At 42.2% G+C, this 20,635-nt stretch overlaps 1 protein-coding gene across 5 annotated transcripts in view; it reads left to right on the top strand.

The window, feature by feature from the left end:
* Window positions 1-20,635, top strand: part of nrxn2b (neurexin 2b) — a 1,016,923-nt gene that overhangs the window by 240,729 nt on the left and 755,559 nt on the right. The gene's annotated exons all lie outside the window — the stretch shown is intronic.

Below are 20,635 nucleotides of genomic sequence, written 5' to 3'. Positions count from 1 at the left end.
ATCTGACACTGCGGCTGGATTAACAACAAGTGTAGCTTTAATTTGGTGTTTTGCATGTGTGATTTCATGAAAGTTTAATATTTATAGTGATTTCATTTGAATTTGGCGCTCTGCCATTTCACCGGATGTTGTCAAATCAATCCCGCTAAAGGGATTTGATCATAAGAAGTTTTAGCAAATTAGCAACTTCTTACAACTTTTTTAGATATTTTGTATCCACTTAGCATGTTAGCTAACCATTCCTCTATCACTAACCCTTTAACCTAACGCCTAACCGAAACCTTAACCTTAACCCCTAGTCTAGATAATGTTGCAGAAGACAGAAGCCATCTAGCTAACGTTAGCGTTAGCCACCTAACTAATGTTAGCCACAACAAATTAGATTTTGTGTCATCATAGGTTTTGCAAATTCTTCACATATTCTACAAATTGCAATTTGTAGCATGTCATTTGAAATGTAAATTGTCATATATCATACAAAATGGATGATGGACATCCGCCAATTAATACACACCATACGAAACATAACATATCATACTAATTGGAGTGTTGGTTGTGCTTCTTTTCAATTAAAATGTGGCTCTTCAAAGAGCATTGTTGAGTGGCAATGGGCAGGGACTGTGTCTACTATGGAGGAAAGAACAGTGGCGACTGGAGAGAACAACTTTCAACACAAAGAATACGTCATTGCCCCTCATCCGTCAGATGCACTCCACCCCTCCGGTACATCTCAGGGACACACTGCTCAATGGCAGCATGGCAGATTGGGTTCTTTCAAATGCAGACACCGGCTGATTTAACAGAGTGTCTGGCACTCCCTATGCACTTGTTTATCTTCTGGTCCCACTGGAACATCCACCACCTCGGCTGAGCGATATCAGAGAAGACCACCGTTGTCCCTGGAAACATTCGGGGTGACCACCTCTAAATGTGTGCATCTGCAGCACCAGTGCGGTTCCCTTGGTTTATCCCAAGTCCTTTTCATCAAGGTGGATGACTAGGATGTCAAGGGGAGAAGTAGCTGGTGCAGAACACTGAGCAGTTTGCATCACTTCATGCTTTCCCCCCCGAGCCACCTCATGTGACAGTCAGTAATGTATGTAAATGGCTAACGGATAGGCTACATGTTGATTATTTGTGTATTTTCCAGGAGCTTGCTCGATTGTCTTGTATAAAGAGATGAGGATTTTTTTTTTTTTACAGTTTACTCGAAATTAGCTTAAATGGGTTTCTGTTTTTTTGTTTAAATGGGTTTCTGTCTTTTTATAGGCTGTTTGAGAAGGTTTGAATCCTGATTAACCTGCAGGTATATTGTTTTAAGAACAGTTGACCAACATACTGCAACTACAGTAGGAGATCAAAGCTGTGTGCTGGAAAACCTTGGTAGAGCATGGGTGGAGTAGGCATTGTGGTGCTCATGTGAATTTCTTTTTTCAGCTCCACATCAATGCTAACTTCTCACTTAAAACACAGTTTTTTGTTTTTAATAAAACATGCAAACCCTGTCTAGTGAAGGAATTAAAGCATTTTCACACCAGCAGCCTTGAGCTAGCAAGCAAAACTCATCCATATGTACACACACACACACACACACACAACGGAGTTAGCCCAGCTTGCTACAGTTCCTCTGGGACAGAGGCAGATGGCGGCTGTTAAAAAACACAAGTCCCCAAACCTGGGTGCTGTGCCTGAAGAGAGCCCATTGATCATAGAAATGAAGTGGAGATGACATTGATCATTCTTCCACCTCCGCATGCATCCCACAGCTCGCATCACACATGCAAAGAAGCAAGAGACACTTAAGGCCTCACAGAGAAAGGCATTATAGGACGTCATTGTGACAATTCCCAAATCTGCTTACTTGTCCAAACAGAGAGCACATACACAGCATGACATTTTCCAAATGAATTTTCCTTTTTGTGATTTGTGATCATTGGATGCATCATGTAGTCACACTGATTTAAAACATGGCCACATTTCCCCCACTGTTTGTATGTTGCGGAATGGGAAGTTTGGGAATACAATGAAAGGTTAATGTAAAAACGTATTTTTGATGTTGGATTTTTTTTCTTCCCATTGTGACCCTAATTATGTGTAACTGATAGTGATGGAATACCCAGAAACACATATCGATTCCTACTCTCTTCAATCCTCTTCAGACCCAGATCCCTTTAGTGTATATCAATATTTTTCTCAATAGATTCTAGCTCTTGCTACAGAGTAATTAGTCATAATTACTGGCTTTTTATATTAGGATTGATTTGAAACAGATAACCATAGACTGGACTGTCTGAAACAAACTCATCTCTCAAAATCCACCTTAAACTTTAATATTATCCTTCAACATTGATAATCAATGTCTGAATCCCAAATGGCACCCTATTCCCTTGATGTGCCATACTTTTGACCAGGGTCCATAGGGCTCTGGTCAAAATTAGGGTAATAGGTAGAGAATAGTGTGTCATTTGGGACAAAACCAGTATCTCTCACAATCTGACCTGAATCTTATCCCGTGTAGACACACAATGGTAGCACATCCTTTCACGGTACACACAATTAACAAGTATTTACTAAGCAATTACACGGTGGCTCAATTTAACACTGGTAAGACTGTGTAGACACACAATCATCCGTGTTAGCCCGGATCTTCTCGTGTGAAATTCCCCCCGTATGGAACGGAAACAGCGAGCAGACTTGCCTAGTGGTGATGCATTACCTTGTGCTTTGATTGTAAAGGAAACCCTCTCTACCCCCATCTACCACCAGCCCCCAGGGGTTGGATCCATTGCCAGAGGATTGTTGCTGTAGCCCTGGACAAACACAACTGATTCAATTCATTGAAAGGTTGATGATTAGCTGACAAGTTGAATCAGGTGTGCTTGTCTGGGGCTACAATAAAAATGTGTACTGGAGGACTGGAGTTGGGAACTACTGTTGTAGAGAACACAGTTTCCAGTTTAAATGTTCACTTCTCCCCTGTTCAGATAAAGCTCTTTCTTTGGTATAAGGAGGGTCAGATAATTGCATATAATTGGATTTAGCAGGTCGCTGACCTTGTGGTCGTCTGACTATCCTGTCCTGACAGGCTGGGGAAAGAGAACGTGTGTGTGTGCACGTTTTCCTTTGTCTGCATGCGTGTGTGTGTGTGTGTGTGTGTGTGTGTGTGTGTGTGTGTGTGTGTGTGTGTGTGTGTGTGTGTGTGTGTGTGTGTGTGTGTGTGTGTGTGTGTGCCTGTCTCTCTGTGTGCATGCTTGTGTGTGTGTGTGTGTGTGTGAGAGGCAGAGGTTAGTGGTTTGGGGTGAGTCAATCATCCAACCTGGGCATATTACAGTACCATGCTTTGATCCCTGTTGCTCTGGGGTCACAAGTTCAGCACTGAATCCTTTACCCTGCTCAGCCCACAGACTGCTTATAGACCATGTTAGCTGTTCTCTCATGTATTATCACCTCTTATCTCTATTCCCTCAATTGAAGCATTTAACTAGAATTCCTACTAGCCATTAGATGTGTGTGTGAAGTCAGGCCAAAATGGATGGAAAGTAGGGTAGACGGGATTCCTGAAAGATAAAGATCGACCCACGTCCTTTGCAACTTGAGGTGACATTCATTATACTCTAACCCAACAACTCTGTGATGATGCCATGTCAATCTTTCAGCTGACTGTTGCTCCTTGAAATGAGATCAGGACAGAAGGGTTTGCCACCCCATGTATGATCTAAGGCCAGCAGTTTGTGTCTTATGTGTATTCTATCCCTGTCTTCCTCGAGCTTAGTAAACAGGTGTGACACCCCACACACAGAGAGACAAAGCCAGAGTGCAGGGCCTTCTCCCACTCTGTGCCACTAATCCAGTTTCCCAACAGCTCCTTTGGAACGAGCTGATCTGGCAGCGACTGACTCCCGCGCCTCGTCACGGAATGGCCACCCCACCACAGTCATGTATTGAGGTGGTGTGCCAAGAGCTGGTGACACAGGAAGAGCCATGTTCCTCTGATCTGGTGCCAGCAACCACAGCAAGGTGGATGTGGGGGAGGGGGTGGGTCAGGATGGAACCCAGGGGCGGACACAATCAAAGGCACAAAAGCGAAAAGCCACAAATGTCACCGCACTTCAAACACACCCTTGACGGATGCTTCCTTTGGAAATAAGTGAGAAAAACAAAAATAGTGTTCAGGAGCAGATTGTACACTTTTTTCTCAAGGCTTCATGGTGGGGGTTTATGACAGCATGGCAGATCCATAGATGAAATTGTGACAGATGGCTCCATTGGACTAGCTAAACCCCTACCTGATTTAAAAGTCCCTTGGCATGGGAGGGATTTCCAAAAGCATTGTGTGTGTGTGTGTGTGTGTGTGTGTGTGTGTGTGTGTGTGTGTGTGTGTGTGTGTGTGTGTGTGTGTGTGCATATACTCGTGTGCGTGCTTGTGCGTGTGTACCTGTACGGCACTCAGCATTGGCAGATCACCCACCCACCCATCCATCAGGTGTGTTTGCCTGAATATGTAGCACCTGTGGTTTACCACCACACGAAGAATGTGTTATTCTCCAGTGTCCAGGAATAACAATCTGTTTTCCTTGGGAAAGACGGTTGAGGCCAAGTAGAAAAGGCAACACATTTGTTTGTAAATCTGACGTCCAAAATAACAACCAGATACTGGATTGATTACAGTATGAGAAACGAAGAGTGAAGAAGCCATCTAAAGACAGTTTCATACACTTCCAAATCAAATCAAAATCGAATCAAATCCAACTTTATTTGCCACATGCGCTGAATACAACAAGTGTAGACTTCACCGGGAAAAATGCTCACTTACAAGCCCTTAACCAACAGTGCAGCTCAAGAAGAAGAAAATATTTACCAAGTAGGCTAAAATAAAAAGTAATAATAAAAAGTAACACAATAAGAATAAGGAGGCTATATACAGGGGGCACCGGTACCGAGTCAGCGTGCAGGGGTACATGCTAGTTGAGGTAATCTGTACATGTAGGTGGGGGCGAAGTGACCATGTAACAATTTAAGACATACAGACATTTGCATAGATTTACATCCGTACCCCCTGGTTAGAAAGGTACAGTACTAATGTCAATGATTGCTAATAGACGGTTGTATCTGTTCCACTTACCTAGGCTTCATCAGTCTCGTTAGCTAGAGAGTGCTTACACTGAAACAATACATGGCTGCCAATGTGAGTTTAACGGAGCTCGGGATTCGTGGCAATATAAAAAGGATTTACCCCCCGAAGGCAATGTTACTGCAGGGAGATTTATGAAAGGGTATGGGTTTATTTAATTGACCTATACATGCCATTTTTGCTCATTTTTCCAGCACCAAAATGAACTGGGTTACAGCATTATCATTTGAATATCACAGCTGAATCAAACCGCTCCTAATATAATTACTGGGTTCTCATATTTCTTTTTATAACCTTTTTTAAAATGCAAATCCTTCTTGACTTTTCAGGGTAGAACTCTATATATAAAGGGGCTAATGTAATAAAAACACACAATGGTGTATTTAATTGCTTGCTGAGAAAGACAGAGAGAGGGGGAGAGGAGGAGGGAGATCTTGAGAGAGAGAAGGACAAAAAAAGAGGGAGGACAAAGGGATAGAGAATATGGGAAGGGAAAGGGGGGAGAGAGAGAGAGAGAGAGAAAGCGCTGAGTAACTTGAAGAGAAACGGTTTGCAGCTGCTACAATATGGCTGTCGTCATGGTAGGAGTAACAGGAGCCTGTTGCCATGCCAACGGCGGGGTGAGGGCGACAGCATTTCAGCGCACACATCTCCAGCAAGTCCTCAAAACCCCAACCCAGAACGCCGGGAACATACCAAGATATACCAATCGCATGAAGTTCAAGTTTGGGTTTTATCCAACATTAGGATGATATTTGGTAGCAATTTATTTGTTTTCCCTCGACTCCAACCCCATTTGATGCGTGGAACGGATGTGGGTGGGGCTAGGTCTGCATAAGTGTGCTAATTTTAAAAACTCACAAAAGCTCTGATGAAGGCCACGAGGCCGATATGTAAAGCTTATTAAAGAGCAGTGATACTATCAAGAGCAGGGTGCGGGTTCCTTCTTTTTTCTCATTTTCTAATTGAAATATCCTTGAAATGTTCTCCCAACCTTCAGTAAAATGTTGTGCACAACGTCTGTAACGACCAGCGCAGAATATTCTCCAAATGTTCTCTTAATTTCCAGGTAATGTAATAACACAATGTACCAGTAATGTGTTTAGAACATACTGCCGCAACAAAATTTGAGAGCAACGTTCTGGGAACGTTCTTGAACCATCAGGCAAATGTTTTCTACAAACATTGGATAATCATCACCACACAGACTTTTTCTCGCTTTTTCCCTCCACTTTAGCTCGTCATGTTTTGATAGACATTGCTGACACCTCAAGGTGATACTGTGTGTTCCACATGGACAGAAAAAAATTATGAATAAAAGGCTTTAGCAGGGCTTCAGGCCGGTAGTTGAACAAAACGTGTATAACGTACGGCACAGTCCATTCCCAGAAAGCAACAATCCCCAATGGCCAACGCATAGTTAAACACACAGAAGATACGGTTAAGCACCCTTTGTATTCCCTTTGCTGTACCTATGTTTATTTCAGGCAGGTAATGGGGATAAGATGTGTATACTGGGTGCACAGCCTGTTCAGGGACGGCAAGAAACCCCACTAGCCCACACCGACACAGTTAAAAACACAACCAATAACAGTTTAATACACCCAATTGTATTCCCTCATATTTACCTATGTTATTTATTCGGAAGCTCTGACTTAGCTTCAGCCATAGATGTTTGTCAGTGAGGCTCTTTTCTCGGGGCCCCATCACACGTGAAATACGGTGCAACCAGCCGCCTGGCACAGACTATTTCACAGCACAGCAGCCCTGCCGCCTTGTACTTGGTGTTGAACATTGTCTAAATATGTGTTTACAAGGTTCAGTGCCATTTAATTTTCTTGTGATCAACTCTTGTCAGTTTTTTTCCTCCCCATTGTTGCTTGTTTTCACTTTAGAGTCATTGTCTGGAGATGTGGCAGATTCCGTGCTTTGCTTTTCCCCCTAGTATTTATTCAGTTTGGATAATTACGGGGTTAGCATTTTGAGATAAGAAGAAGATACAGGGCTTTTAGCTCAGGCATAGAGACTAAACAAGATGATTCTACTGACTCAAACAGTTTGAGGGAATGGTTAGCACAGTGGTGACCAACCGGTCGATCACCAAGCATCTCCGTTGGAAAAGCCAACAATAAAGGCTTGGGTTCCTATTATTATTATTTTGTTGTGTGTTCGGCTGTTTGTCCGAGGTGCACTTCATTCAGAAGCCTTGCGCACCGGGTATGCAAAGTGTTCCCATTTTGAACCATTTCATTTGTCTTAAAAGATCAACTCCGCCAACCCTGCGGGCAAGGAGATCTGTGGCTAAAACGGGTGTGCCTGCTGTGCTAGCCAATCAGATAGCTCAATTCACCGTTTTGATAGCAACGTTTGTTACTAGCCTGCTTGATATGTCATATCCTTTTAAAACCATGACCAGAGAGAGACTGTCATTCAGCACTGTCAACACAGTTTATATGAAACACTATTACGAAACATAAAATGCACTTCTCCCTACGTCCACTCATGGTGCAGCTGCAACTAATGAGTAACCAAGGGTGTCGATAGCCCTGCGTTTTTATCATTATTAGCAGCTCGTTGTGTCCATTTTTATATTTAGGAATATTTTTTTACATAGGAATAGTTCACTTTCTCAGGTCAAAGGAACAACATGGATTTGTACGTGAAGCAGATGCGGTGCTACTAGAGTTTCGCCATCAGTCAAACCGGAGGGAAGAAAGGAGAGCGGCAGGCACCGTGAGAGGTGGACCCTCTGCTGCACTATTCCTCCCTACACTAAAACCAATGCCGTGTTCAAAACAACTGGGAACTCGGAAATCTCTGACTTCCAACATCAGGGCATTCGAGACCAATTGGAATCCTGAGAAAAACTGGATCCGACTAAGGAAAACATTTTTGAACGGTCATAATCCCTACTCATGACATTACTACCTTGCATGCATCTGTAGGTAGCTAACCAACCAGGTTCCATGTTGGCTAGCTAACATTAGGCTATAACTAGCAAAGCAAAAGGCTCTGAGATACTCATAAGGTTACTACACAAATCATACACGTAACTTTAGCTAGTGAGCCAGCCAGCTAACAATAGTTAGCTACCTAATGGTACACTTTAACTTGAAATGAAAACGACTTCATGGCAAAATTAGAAACGTGTAATATCTGAAAATGTAGCTAGCTAGACTATCTTACGAATACATGGATGGATGCTTCTCCCTCTCTCACGGACGCCATGGTTGCCCCGAGTTTGAAGACAATTGTTAGCTATACAACAATCTCCTTAGCTATTACATTCTAATTCCACTGATTTCAAATCTCGGTCCTCCAGAAAGTGGAGAGCAACACTTATGCAGTTCTACTACACAATATATATATATTTTTTGTTCAAAAGCCACGCCAAACAGGATTACCTACACATACTGACCAGCTCAAATAGACAGAAGCACGCTACATGGCAGACCGATCCAAACTCATCTTTCGGCATGTGCCTTGCGCACATGCTCATTATCTCAGCGGGAAGTTTGCTGTATTTTTCTGTGGCTAAACCAACTAGGCTCGTAATTGTAACAATTGCATTCATAATTACAGATGGCATACAAGTTTGTTATTAAGGCACATGAAAGTAAATATGTTCCAGAAGGTATTTCTGCCAAAATCGTATTTTTTTAATCAAAATGCGTTTTATGTTCAAATTGCTCTCCTGTGAAGTAGTGACGTGCGACATATGGCTAGTTTCCACAGTTGACAGTGCATGTCATATCAAAAACCAAACCATGAGGTCGAAGGAATTGACCGTAGAGCTCAGAGACCGGATTGTATTGAGGCACAGATCTGATGAAGTGTACCCAAAAAGTTCTGCAGCATTGAAGCATCTTCCTAGAATTGGCCGCCCGGCCAAACTGAGCAATCAGGGGAAAAGGACCTTGGTCAGGGAGGTGACCGAGAACCCGATGGTAACTCTGACAGAGCTCCAGAGTTCCTATGTGGAGAACCTTCCAGAAGGAAAACCATCTTTGCAGCACTCCACCAATCAGGCCTTTATGGTAGATTGGCCAGACATAAGCCACTCCTCAGTAGAATGCACATGACAGCCCGCTTGGAGTTTGCCAAAAGGCACCTGAAGGACTCTGACCATGAGAAACCATATTTTCTGGTCTGATGAAACCAAGATTAAAAACTTTGGCCTGAGGCCAAGCATTTGAAGGGAACCTGGCACTATCCCTATGCTGAAGCATGGTGGTGGCAGCATCATGCTGTGGGGATGTTTTTCAGAGGCAGGGACTAGTCAAGATCGAGGGAAAGATGAAGGAAGCAAAGTACAGAGAGATCCTTGATGAAAATCTGCTCCAGAGCACTCAGGACCTCAGACTGGGGTGAAGGTTCACTTTCCAATAGGACAACGACCGTAAGCACACAGCCAAGAAAACACAGGAATGTCCTTGAGTGGCCCAGCCGGAGCCCAGACTTGAACCCGATCGAACATCTCTGGAGAGACCTGAAAATACCTGTGCAGCGACGATTCCCATCCAACCTGACACAGCTTGAGAGGATCTGCAGAAAAGAATGGGAGAACCTCCCCAAATACAGGTGTGCCAAGCTTGTAGCGTCATACCCAAGAAGACTCAAGGCTGTAATAGCTGCCAAAGGAGCTTTGACAAAGTACTGAGCAAAGGGTCTGAATACTTACAATATGTAAAAGCTATTTTTCAGTTCTAAATGTTATATAAATTAGCAACATTTCTAAAAACCTGTTTTTGCTTTGTCATTATGGGGTATTGTGTGTGGACTTGTGAGGGGAAAAAGCATTGCATAAATGTTGAATAAGGCTGTAACATAACAAAATGTGGAAAAAGTCAAGGGGTCTGAATCATTTCTGAATGCGCTGTCTGTTGTCATTGTACATTCATATAGTTATCTATAGATGATATAATACATGTAGAGGTATCAGGGGACATGTGTGAGTGTAACAGACAAATAAAAATACGTTATATATGAATATACTGTAGTTTTTGGTATTCTGTCCATGATTCATAACCATAAATAAACCACATGGGTTACTAAATTAATTAGCACCATTGCATGTATTATTAAAAATAAATCAATTCAACACACTATAACACCACAAACTCACTATGCTACACATATGCATTGTACAGAGTATAGAGAAGGGTCTTAGACTGTGTCCACGCAAAGGCTCTGTGCTAAGGCAACGCATACCGATTGAAGTACACAGGGAATTCCAGGCCTCGTGATAGATACTTAAGTTAGTGTGCGGTGAATCTGTGCACAATTGACTAACTTTCAACCGATGACTCAACTTTCCGAAGCAGCTCTGATTTTTGCGGGCTAATCGTGTTGATCCAACGCGACGAGGTAGATACATTAATATGTCATCGCAGTCAGAGGACATTAGTTTCTCATTATTATGTTCTGATGAGCACCTACCTGCTGTGCTTCACCTCAACACGACATGGAGGGAGCCATACAGTGAAACCCCCTCAGTGTGCCATCACGTTAGCATCAAACGCAAACAGTCGTTAGCATTCATCCAACGAAGGGAATAGAACACACACAGATAGCAGCGAAATACCATTAGTATCAAGAAACACAATGTGCGAGTTGGAAAATGGAAAACCAATGGATGAAATGATCAAAACATTAAACATCAGCAAACGTTCAGGGCTGTAGCAGTATTTTCAAAAACATCCCAAAGGATTATTGTTGTTTCCTAATTGATGCGATCTGAGCTTTAGCTTGGAGGCCCAATGGTTTTGTTGGCACGGGTTTATGGCATTTGGAGGCTGCAATAGGCGAAGGAAGGCTAAATCATTTTGGAGGCAGTACAATCATTGAAACATTAATAAAGAATGAGGAGAAGAGGACACAAGGCTGACTTAAAGCACAGTAATTTAGAGCTAAATGAGCCTTGGAAGGGGGTGGCTTATCAAGAGTGGGAGTGGGAGAGAGAGAGAGAGAGAGAGAGAGAGGCTGTTTTGTCTGGAGCATACAGATTCTGGTGGGCATTCTGTTGCCTAATAGCTCACATGGGATGGGCCCTGGCTTCCTCCTCTTCTCCTCACTGCATCTTGTCTTCACATGTTGGAGTTAAAGGCAATTACAGCTATCATCACCGGAAAAGGCTGAGAGAAAAAGAGGGAGTGAAAGAAAGAAAGAAAGCCGCCATATGTGTTGGAACAAGCCCGGGTCTTTCAGATGGGCCTTATGGCCTCGTTTTGTTGTCACATTTGGAATCATTGGCTCTCCAAAGCGGTCGGGAATGGAAGCGGATGACATTGAGTGTTTCCTATTGGATGTGATGAACCAGTGGAAATGATGATAGGAAAAGGAGGGTGAAAGTGGATGGCAAAAAAGCAGAAGTGACGAATAACCTGGAAGGGAGAGTGCCAGTACTCACAGGGATTAATGATTCATTTGACCTCATATAAAGAGGAAATAGAGGGCTTTTTTGTGTGTGGGGGGGGGGGGGTTCTACAAAAGATGAACTTATGAGTCTTGACAGAGGAGCAAAAAGGGAGGGGAAAAGGAACATCTCCGACACAGGATACAGCGAACTTGCACTCTACTGTAAGGTGTTTTTGACTCAAGAAGAGGGTCATGTGTTGGATTCCGCAGTACCTAATTCTATGTTAGATCTCCCTCATACATTGGCCATAGATCATGTTTTATATTGTATATTAGTAGTGATTTACTGGGATACACAGCTGGTTGTTGTGTTAGCATTTCTTGTGTTTCTGGTATTGAGTCGCTCCACGAACATGCCTCTGGAACAATGGGACAAAAACGTGTTTTTGGTGGAGGCGAGGGAACCCAGATAGTGGAACACGCACAGATTAGTATTTTCATCTTGCTGCAAAGTCAATTACTGTCATCATCGGTTTGTGCGAAAAGAGAGAGAACAGTGTGTTGGCCAATGTCGACGTTCAAGTGTATATAGGATGGCAATGTTCAGTCGCTGTCAGTCTGAGGCAAATGCTTTAACGTCAGAAACAAGGATATCATGGTCCATTTAGCCTCTCCGTGAAAGCACTGGTAACAGTCTGAAATGACTGTAGCGCGAGCTATTGTATCACCCTATGCAGGTTCTAATTATTTATGAACTGCTTAATTAAGATGAAAACGGAAGCAGTTCACATCGCTACTCGCTGCCAATCTTCATGAGTATGCAGATAATTCTGTAAACATATTGCAGACAAATTAGCTGTGTGTTTTAATGTACAAAATGTGCGAGACGGGATTTTAATCACTGAGCTATTTATTTTCTGAAAGTGCAGGTAACATGATTTCTTTATGGCTTTTTTTTTTAACCTGGGGAACAGGGAAAAAATCAGACAAGTGTGTGTACGCACACGTACTTGGATGCACTATGGAACGGTCTACATTCAGATAAAACATTTGCATGAAAATCCCTTTGCTTCTCTCTCTCTCCGACCTCCCTCGTGTGAGCACTCTCATCGACCCTCTATTGCACCGGTTGGAAATCTTAAACAAAAGTATGCCGTTTCCTAATCTTCTTTTTAAACCGTCTAACCTCTCGCGTAAGCATCCCATTTCCATTTCCATACAATTCTGTACCCCTGGGTTTTGACAGATGATGACTGCAGCAAGCTGTAGGGACCAGCAGTAAGTGGTAAGTCATCATGAAGATTTAATGCTAGAGCCGCTCAGCTTAAGTGCCTTGCCTAGGGTCAACAGTTCCCTTTGGGATTGCCTGTGAAGCCACAGCACCCTTAACACACACTGCTAGAAGATAGTAGGAATACAAAATCAAATCAAATGATTGTACAATACAGTATATTGCATAAGTCTAACAAAGCTAGTATAGGTTTCCAAGACAGCATAAAGGAAATGTGTTGGATGTGTTGACTAGAGCTTGGCCCATTGTCTCCAGAGACAATTGTGTCAAGGACCTGCCACAGCGCTGCTAGCTATGTTTGTGTGTTGTTTTATGCCAGGATCACTGCTTAATCCAGGTGAGGTGGTTATTCTACGGCTCATCACTAAAATAGTTTGGAACAATAAACTCACCTACACCTGTCTAACTCTTTAGTCATATCCCAGTTTGCCTATTTGCTTATGGCCTTGCCTAAACCTAGCAACTTGTTTTTAAAAAATTATATTAGGAAAAATATTCAGTATTATTTGGAACGGCAAGGCAGACAAAATTAAACTGGCCTATTTATATAATGAATTCGGGGGGGGGGGGGGATTATTAAATATTAAAGCATTAGACCTCTCACGAAAGGCTTCAGTCATACAAAAGTTCTACTTAAATCCGAACTGGTTTTCTAGCAGATTAGTAAGAATGTTTTACCCCATTTTGAAGAATAGCCTTTTTTCCATTATTCAGATTACAACCTCCCACTTTCGATCATTTAAAAAAACGATATCATCTCCAAAATATCACTTTTGAAAACAAACCATAGAGAGTTGGCTGCAATTTCAGCTTAATCGACCAGAAAAGACTGAACAAATATTGCAACAAAGATTATGGTTAAACTCAAATATACTACTCAAATAAACTACGAAAAAAATATATATTTTGGGATAAAAAAGAAAAGTACAATCTTTGTAAATTATATCGTAAATATGACTCGTGGAGTTATGTCAAACACGCAGCTGATTTTAAAATGTCCAAGTCAATCAAGCAATTTAATAATAATGCTAATAGCAAAAATGTTTCTTTAATTTACAATATATAGAATCTATGAGAATAGAAAGATTCCGAACTTTTGTGAAGCACAGCACTGTTAAAAAATCTAAACTGGATGGTGTTCAGAGATAGATGGGAGGAGTTGAGTGGAGCTGAAGGATGGGACCAAAACAAACAAAAGATAACTTGTAACATGTACTGTATCTGTAAAATGTATATAGGATGTATAAGCTGGAAGCAGAAGCCGAAGAGTTGTTGTCCATTAGTTTAGTCCAATTAGGGGAGAAATGGTAGGGTAAATGGAAAATAATAATGCAAAATATATACAGTTGAAGTCGGAACTTTACATACACCTTAGCCAAATACATGTATACATTTTTCACAATTCCTGACATTTAATCCTAGTAAAATTTTTACATACACTCAATTAGTATTTGGTAGCATTGCCTTTAAATTGTTTAACTTGGGTCAATTGTTTCGGGTAGCCTTCCACAAGCTTCCCACAATAAGTTGGGTGAATTTTGGCCTATTCCTCCTGGGAGAGCTGGTGTAACTGAGTCAGGTTTGTAGGCCTCCTTGTTCGTACACACTTGTTAAGTTTTGCCCACAGATTTTCTATGGGATTGAGGTCAGGGCTTTGTGATGGCCACTCTAATACCTTGACTTTGTTGTCCTTAAGCCATTTTACCACAACTTTGGAAGTATGCTTGGGGTCATTGCCCATTTGCAAGACCCATTTGCGACCAAGCTTTAACTTCCTGACTGATGTCTTGAGATGTTGCTTCAATATATCCATATAATTGTCCATCCTCATGATGTCATCTATTTTGTGAAGTGCACCAGGCCCTCCTGCAGCAAAGTACCCCCTCAACATGATGCTGCCACCCCCGTGCTTCACGGTTGGGATGGTGTTCTTCGGCTTAAAAGCCTCCCCCTTTTTCCTCCAAACATAATGATGGTCATTATGGCCAAATAGTTATATATTTTTTCAGACCAGAGGACATTTCTCCAAAAAGTACGATATTTGTCCCGATGTGCAGTTGCAAACCGTAGTCTGCCTTTTTATGGTGGTTTTGGAGCAGTGGCTTCTTCCTTGCTGAGCAGCCTCTCAGGTTATGTCGATATAGGACTAGTTTTACTGTTGTACAGTCAATTTAGTGTATGTAGGCACTGTCAACTTAGTGTTTATAAACTTCTGACCCACTGGAATTTTGATACTGTGAATTATAAATGAAATAATCTGTCTGTAAACAATTGTTTGTAGAATTAATTTTGTCATGCACAAAACTATAGTTTGAAATGTGTGGAGTGGTAGAAAAACTAGTTTTTAATGACTCCAACCTAAGTGTATGTAAACTTCCGACTTCAACTGTGTGTGTGTGTATATGTGTATATATATACACACACATACACTACAGTTCAAAAGTTTGTGGTCACTTAGAAATGTCCTTATTTTTTGAAAGAAAGGCACATTTTTCTGTCCATTAAAATAACATCAAATTGATCAGAAATACAGTGTAGACATTGTTAATATTGTAAATGACTACTATAGCTGGAAACGGCAGATTTTTTATGGAATATCTGTTAGTTAATCCAAGTCTATAATTTCAAAAGGCTAATTGATCATTAGAAAACCCTTTTGCAATTATGTTAGCACATATGAAAACTGTTGTGCTGATTAAAGAAGCAGTAAAACTTTAGACTAGCTGAGTATCTGGAGCATCAGCATTTGTGGGTTCGATTACAGGCTCAAAATGGCCAGAAACAAAGACATTTCTTCTGAAACTTGTCAGTCTATTCTTGTTCTGAGAAATGAAGTCTATTCCATGTGAGAAATTGCCAAGAAACTGAAGATCTCGTACAACGCTGCGTACTACTCCCTTCACAGAACAGCGCAAACTGTCTCTAACCAGAATAGAAAGAGGAGTGGGAGGCCCCGGTGCACAACTGAGCAAGAGGATAAGTACATTAGTGTCTAATTTGAGAAACAGACACCTTACAAGTCCTCAACTGGCAGCTTCATTAAATAGTACCCACAAAACACCAGTCTCATTATCACCAGTGAAGAGGCAACTCTGGGATGCTGGCCTTCTAGGCAGAATTCCTCTGTCCAGTGCCTGTGTTCTTTTGTCCATCTTAATCTTTTCTTTTTATTGGCCAATCTGAGATATGGATTTTTAAATTTAAATTCACCTACAGTATGCAATCACATTTACTACGAAAAGAATACAAATAAATGTTAATCTTTTGATGTTTATTACAGCGTCGAAGACTAGGTGAGTCATTCCTGGAAACCCCTGAACAAAGACGATTGCAATACATATGAAAGAGACGATTGTGCTGCATGTGGGTTGCCTTGCCATTCATCCAGGCATCAGTGGCATGTTAGAAGGCGAGTCATAGAATCAGCACGGGAGTCTTCTCGAGCTCCCTGTTGTGGCTGTGATCACATGCTAGCAGCTAGCCACAGTGGAACAGTCCGATGAATGATCTATGCCAGTCCTGTTTTTGCATTTAATTTGATGTTGTAGCCTCAGAGTTTTAACACGTGTTTCATCCTCTTTGATAGCCTTTTGATATCATGCACGCCCCACTTGAATAATTAATTAGGCTCGCCAAGAGGAGGAGAGCAGCGAGCATCAATCCATCACCATCCCTTGCTCTCGGTCATTCCTATGATACTTTCTCTCTAACCTCGGCTTTCCCCTACTACTGCAAAGTGTTTTAAATTCCACTCGTGTTTCTATAGCTATTACTCGAGCTGTAAAATACAGCTTGCATTATTCAACATTATCCCAACATCTTTTCAACAAATGTTTTTACAAATGTCCGGAGCGTGTTTTTGTGGCCCTTTCACAGCCACACTAGCATCGTTTCATGATCTAATATAGCTACGAGGATTGTTCTGCGAAAGTAAATATCCCGAGGCATTATAAAGACAGTTCCGAGGCATTATAAAGACAGTGTAAATGTTGCAGTGTAAATGGTACTGGAAACTGTTAGTACGCGGCCTTATGAAGCACTCACCTATTACTCACATGTTTACTGCACTTTGGCAAAATGTCTTGCTTGGTGATTTCTGTTGCCCTTCACCACTTTGTCTACCAAAACATATGACATCAATATCAATCTTTTGGAGATAAATTCAACCAAAGCTCCTCACCCAAACAATTGGAGAGATCCTTCCTGCACCACCTGTCATTTCAGGGGGCTGTGTGTATGTTAGTTTGACATATGTTGTGGGTGTATGTATAGGGAGGTGTCCATATGCTTGCCGGACCTCTATGGAGGATGGTAGTGGTTTTTATGCCTTCGCAGCCCTACTGGGGTCTCCACAGCCAACGTACTCCTCCGTCAGAGTTCCCACTGCTGGACTTGTGATGGAGGAGAGAACCGACTGATGATGATGACTCTAATCGTTCTCTGTCCACTTCGTGTGTGCTTTACCTCCGTCTTCTGTCCCCCTCCACATCTGTTCCCATGTAAGTGATGGAAGGACCCAGTACACTGTGTGTTGTTCGGGAAACATGGTGCACGAATGACGTCTGACAAGGTCGTTGAAGAGCACACCTGTCGGAGATGGTTATACCGTTCCTGTATTGGCGAGGCTGGGTTACGGTGTCCATTTTAGGACATTCCTACCCCCGATGACATAACCATACCGTTGACGGCCGTAGGGTTCAATGTAGATGATGTTCATAGTGAATTTCCTGCAATCATCAAACATGCTAATGTATTCTATGAATGTTTTTTTTGGCATCCCCTCACTATTTTTGTCCTCGATTAAAATAATCCATTTTTGGTGGGCTTGTTTACAACCCAGGGCACTTGATGGAGCACTGGGTAATTCTGAGTTGCATGCCCAACCGCGGGAATGTTTAGTAGGGATGGCTGGAAGCAGAGTAGGGTAGTGGAGGAGAGGAGGATGTGAGGAGGAGAGCAGACGGCAGCTGCAGCTGGCTGATTGAGAGATGGATGTGGAGCGAGGGAGAAAAGAGAAAGAGACAGAGGGAGAGACCGAGAGAGGGAAAGAGAGATTTCACGGCTGCACGTCTCCTCCTAATGACAGAATTATGACCCGTCTCCATCTGTCACTCAATCATCTCCAGCCAATCGCCAGGCCGTCCCTGGTTGGCTCGGATTGCGTCAGGCATTCCCATCTGCACTCAAATCACAATTAAGTACGTAATCACATTTTCAGATTTCGGGGTAAATTATAAGTCTCAGGCTAAGTTCTTATTTTCCTGATGCTTTCAATGTGTTTAGGGGCAGTAATTCGATTTGTGTATGAAGGTGTATTTCCAATGGAATTGTATGGCTTTCCTATGAGTTGAATTACTGTAGTTATGGTCAGGGCTTATTGTCTGTTTCCTCAGAGAGGCCTTCAATGCCTTTCACATAGGCTGTTTGGCTGGGAGATAGAACTGGGCGATATGGACAAAAATCCATAAATTGCCTGTATTGATATGATAAAGATAATAGAACGATAGATTTGTAATATTAATGTGCACCTTATATTTATTTTTTATTTTAAACTACTACTACTAGTTTAATGGTTGTAGGCATGATTTGTCTCAATAACAATCACCCATATTATTAATGTATTAAATGTCCTACATCACATTGCTCTAGTATAGGCTACTAATCGTAATGAATGATATCAGCAGAACGCTTGAGATAAGTGATCGGTGCGGTCGGGTGTCGATTGTTTTTGGTTTATCGTCCCAGCTTGAGGGAGGCGTGTGAAACAGAACAGGTGCGCTCTTGATATGATGGGGCCAGAACGTCTTTCTCCCTCTCTCTCTGTCTGTGTCATATGCTGAAACATGTTGAAGCCTCTTCATATCCTGCTCAGGATCTGGCTCTGTGTTAGTCTGACACCCCTTTTGCCTCTGCCAAGCGAAAACATGTTGTGTGATGTGCACACACACACACACACACACACACACTAACACACACACATACACACTAACACACACACACACACACACACACACACACACACACACACACACACACACACACACACACACACACACACACACACACACACACTAACACACACACACACACACACACACACACACACACACTAACACACACACTAACACACACACTAACACACACACACAATGTCTCCCTATGTTATTTTTTAAGTGTTTCAGCCTCTTGTACCTCTCATTATTGAATTGCAGCTTCCTCTCCCATCACGCCTGTGCCTTTCTGTTTTGTGCAAAGATGCAAACGGGGCCAGCTGTGTGGCAAACAGCTGTGCTCCTTACCCCTCGCCACCCCCCTGCTTCCAGCGCTCCTCCTCTCCTCACACTTCAAGATATTTATAATGTTGCCTCTGCTCTAGCACGCGGGCTTGGAGAGAGGGAGGGAGAGAAGAAGGGAGAGAAAACCCGGGGGATGAGATGATTTGGTATGCACCATCAGCACAGGCCTGTTTCTTTGGGCTGCCTTATCTGTCTAATGGATTATGGGTAGAGGAACAAAACAGAGAGGGAGGATGATTGGACTCTCTCTATATAGGGGACAGCAGGAATTAGCCCAAATAGATCAATTGAACATGCACTACATTCCTGTGCCTTAATCGCAGTCACTATTAAAAGACAGCACAATAGAGAATGCTGTTGTACTTGGGAGTCACTGTATTTACAATCCTGTGTTAGCTATTGGTCTGTTGTAAGGTGGGTGCTCAGGGCGATGTTGTTTGACGTTATAGTTTTTGTGGCGTAACCATTCTATCAATGATATCTGGATGTAGGATATACAAATATCCTACCTGGTGATATGTTCCCTGAAACCAAGATTACCTGAGAGAACTAACCAAAATTGCAATGTTTACCAATGCTGTTGAGATAAATGGCTGTTGACCCCATTGCTATTGTCATCGATGCGGCCCAGAAATGACGTCTTGTTCAAGACAAATGTAATTTTTCCAGCAGGGTGCCCTTCTTGACAATACCTTGAGGTTGAAAAACACAGTTGGTACTTCTCAGAATATTCTGTGTGCTTCTCCATTGTTCTTAGACTACCTGAAGGTCGGGCCAATCAAAACGTCCCATTATGTGTACCGCTCAGGTCAGAGAAAGCTTTTCTTTGCATGTGTGTTTATTTCATCTAGCTATTCCCATTCCTGGAAATCTGTTGCCTTGCAAATTTGTCATTGTCATAGGTAGAACATATTACATGTTACCCATTTTGTTATCGGACTTGTATTCATGTTTTATTTATGGGTAATTTATACAGTCGTTTGACTAAAGAAATTCCTATTCAACCATTCACAAGTTAGTGTGGCCAAAGAGTCTCATCAAGGCTCTTTTGTTTTGGGTAATGGTTTTCTGATTTCCAGTTGTTTCCAGTTGGTCTGGTCTGACTGCGTAACTTCGGGATGTACTGTATTGTTGGGAAGTGATGCCAGATTTCCATAGAGTTATTATTGAGTTACGGTGTAACAGTGTGGTTGACATCATTTGACCCCAAAACTGTGGAGCCCCTTGAAATGATTGGAATTGAATTTGTTTGTCCCCTGATTCCACCAACATTCTATGTGGATGTTTGTCGAGGCTCTATCAGGGCTGTTGTGAACACGGTGTAGTATCTGTGCTGTAAACATTTACTGTATCTGTGTCGGTATATAGAGTCTTCGACTCGGGGCTGTTCCTGTGTTTTACTGCTTATCTTTGACCCTTTCTTTTAGAGACCTTGGATCTCTAAGAGCAGTACAGATTTATACGGTATAGAATTCAGTTGAAGCTTGTCGCTGCCAAACAGTTAATATGTGTGTGTTCCATAAGTACTTCAGAGAAAAAAAAAGCATTTGCGTGCGCAAT

Source organism: Oncorhynchus kisutch, linkage group LG16 (genome assembly GCF_002021735.2).
Source record: "Oncorhynchus kisutch isolate 150728-3 linkage group LG16, Okis_V2, whole genome shotgun sequence".
NCBI lineage: Eukaryota > Metazoa > Chordata > Actinopteri > Salmoniformes > Salmonidae > Oncorhynchus > Oncorhynchus kisutch.
Note: the sequence above shows the minus strand (reverse complement) of the source record. Positions and strands in the feature narration are given on the sequence as shown.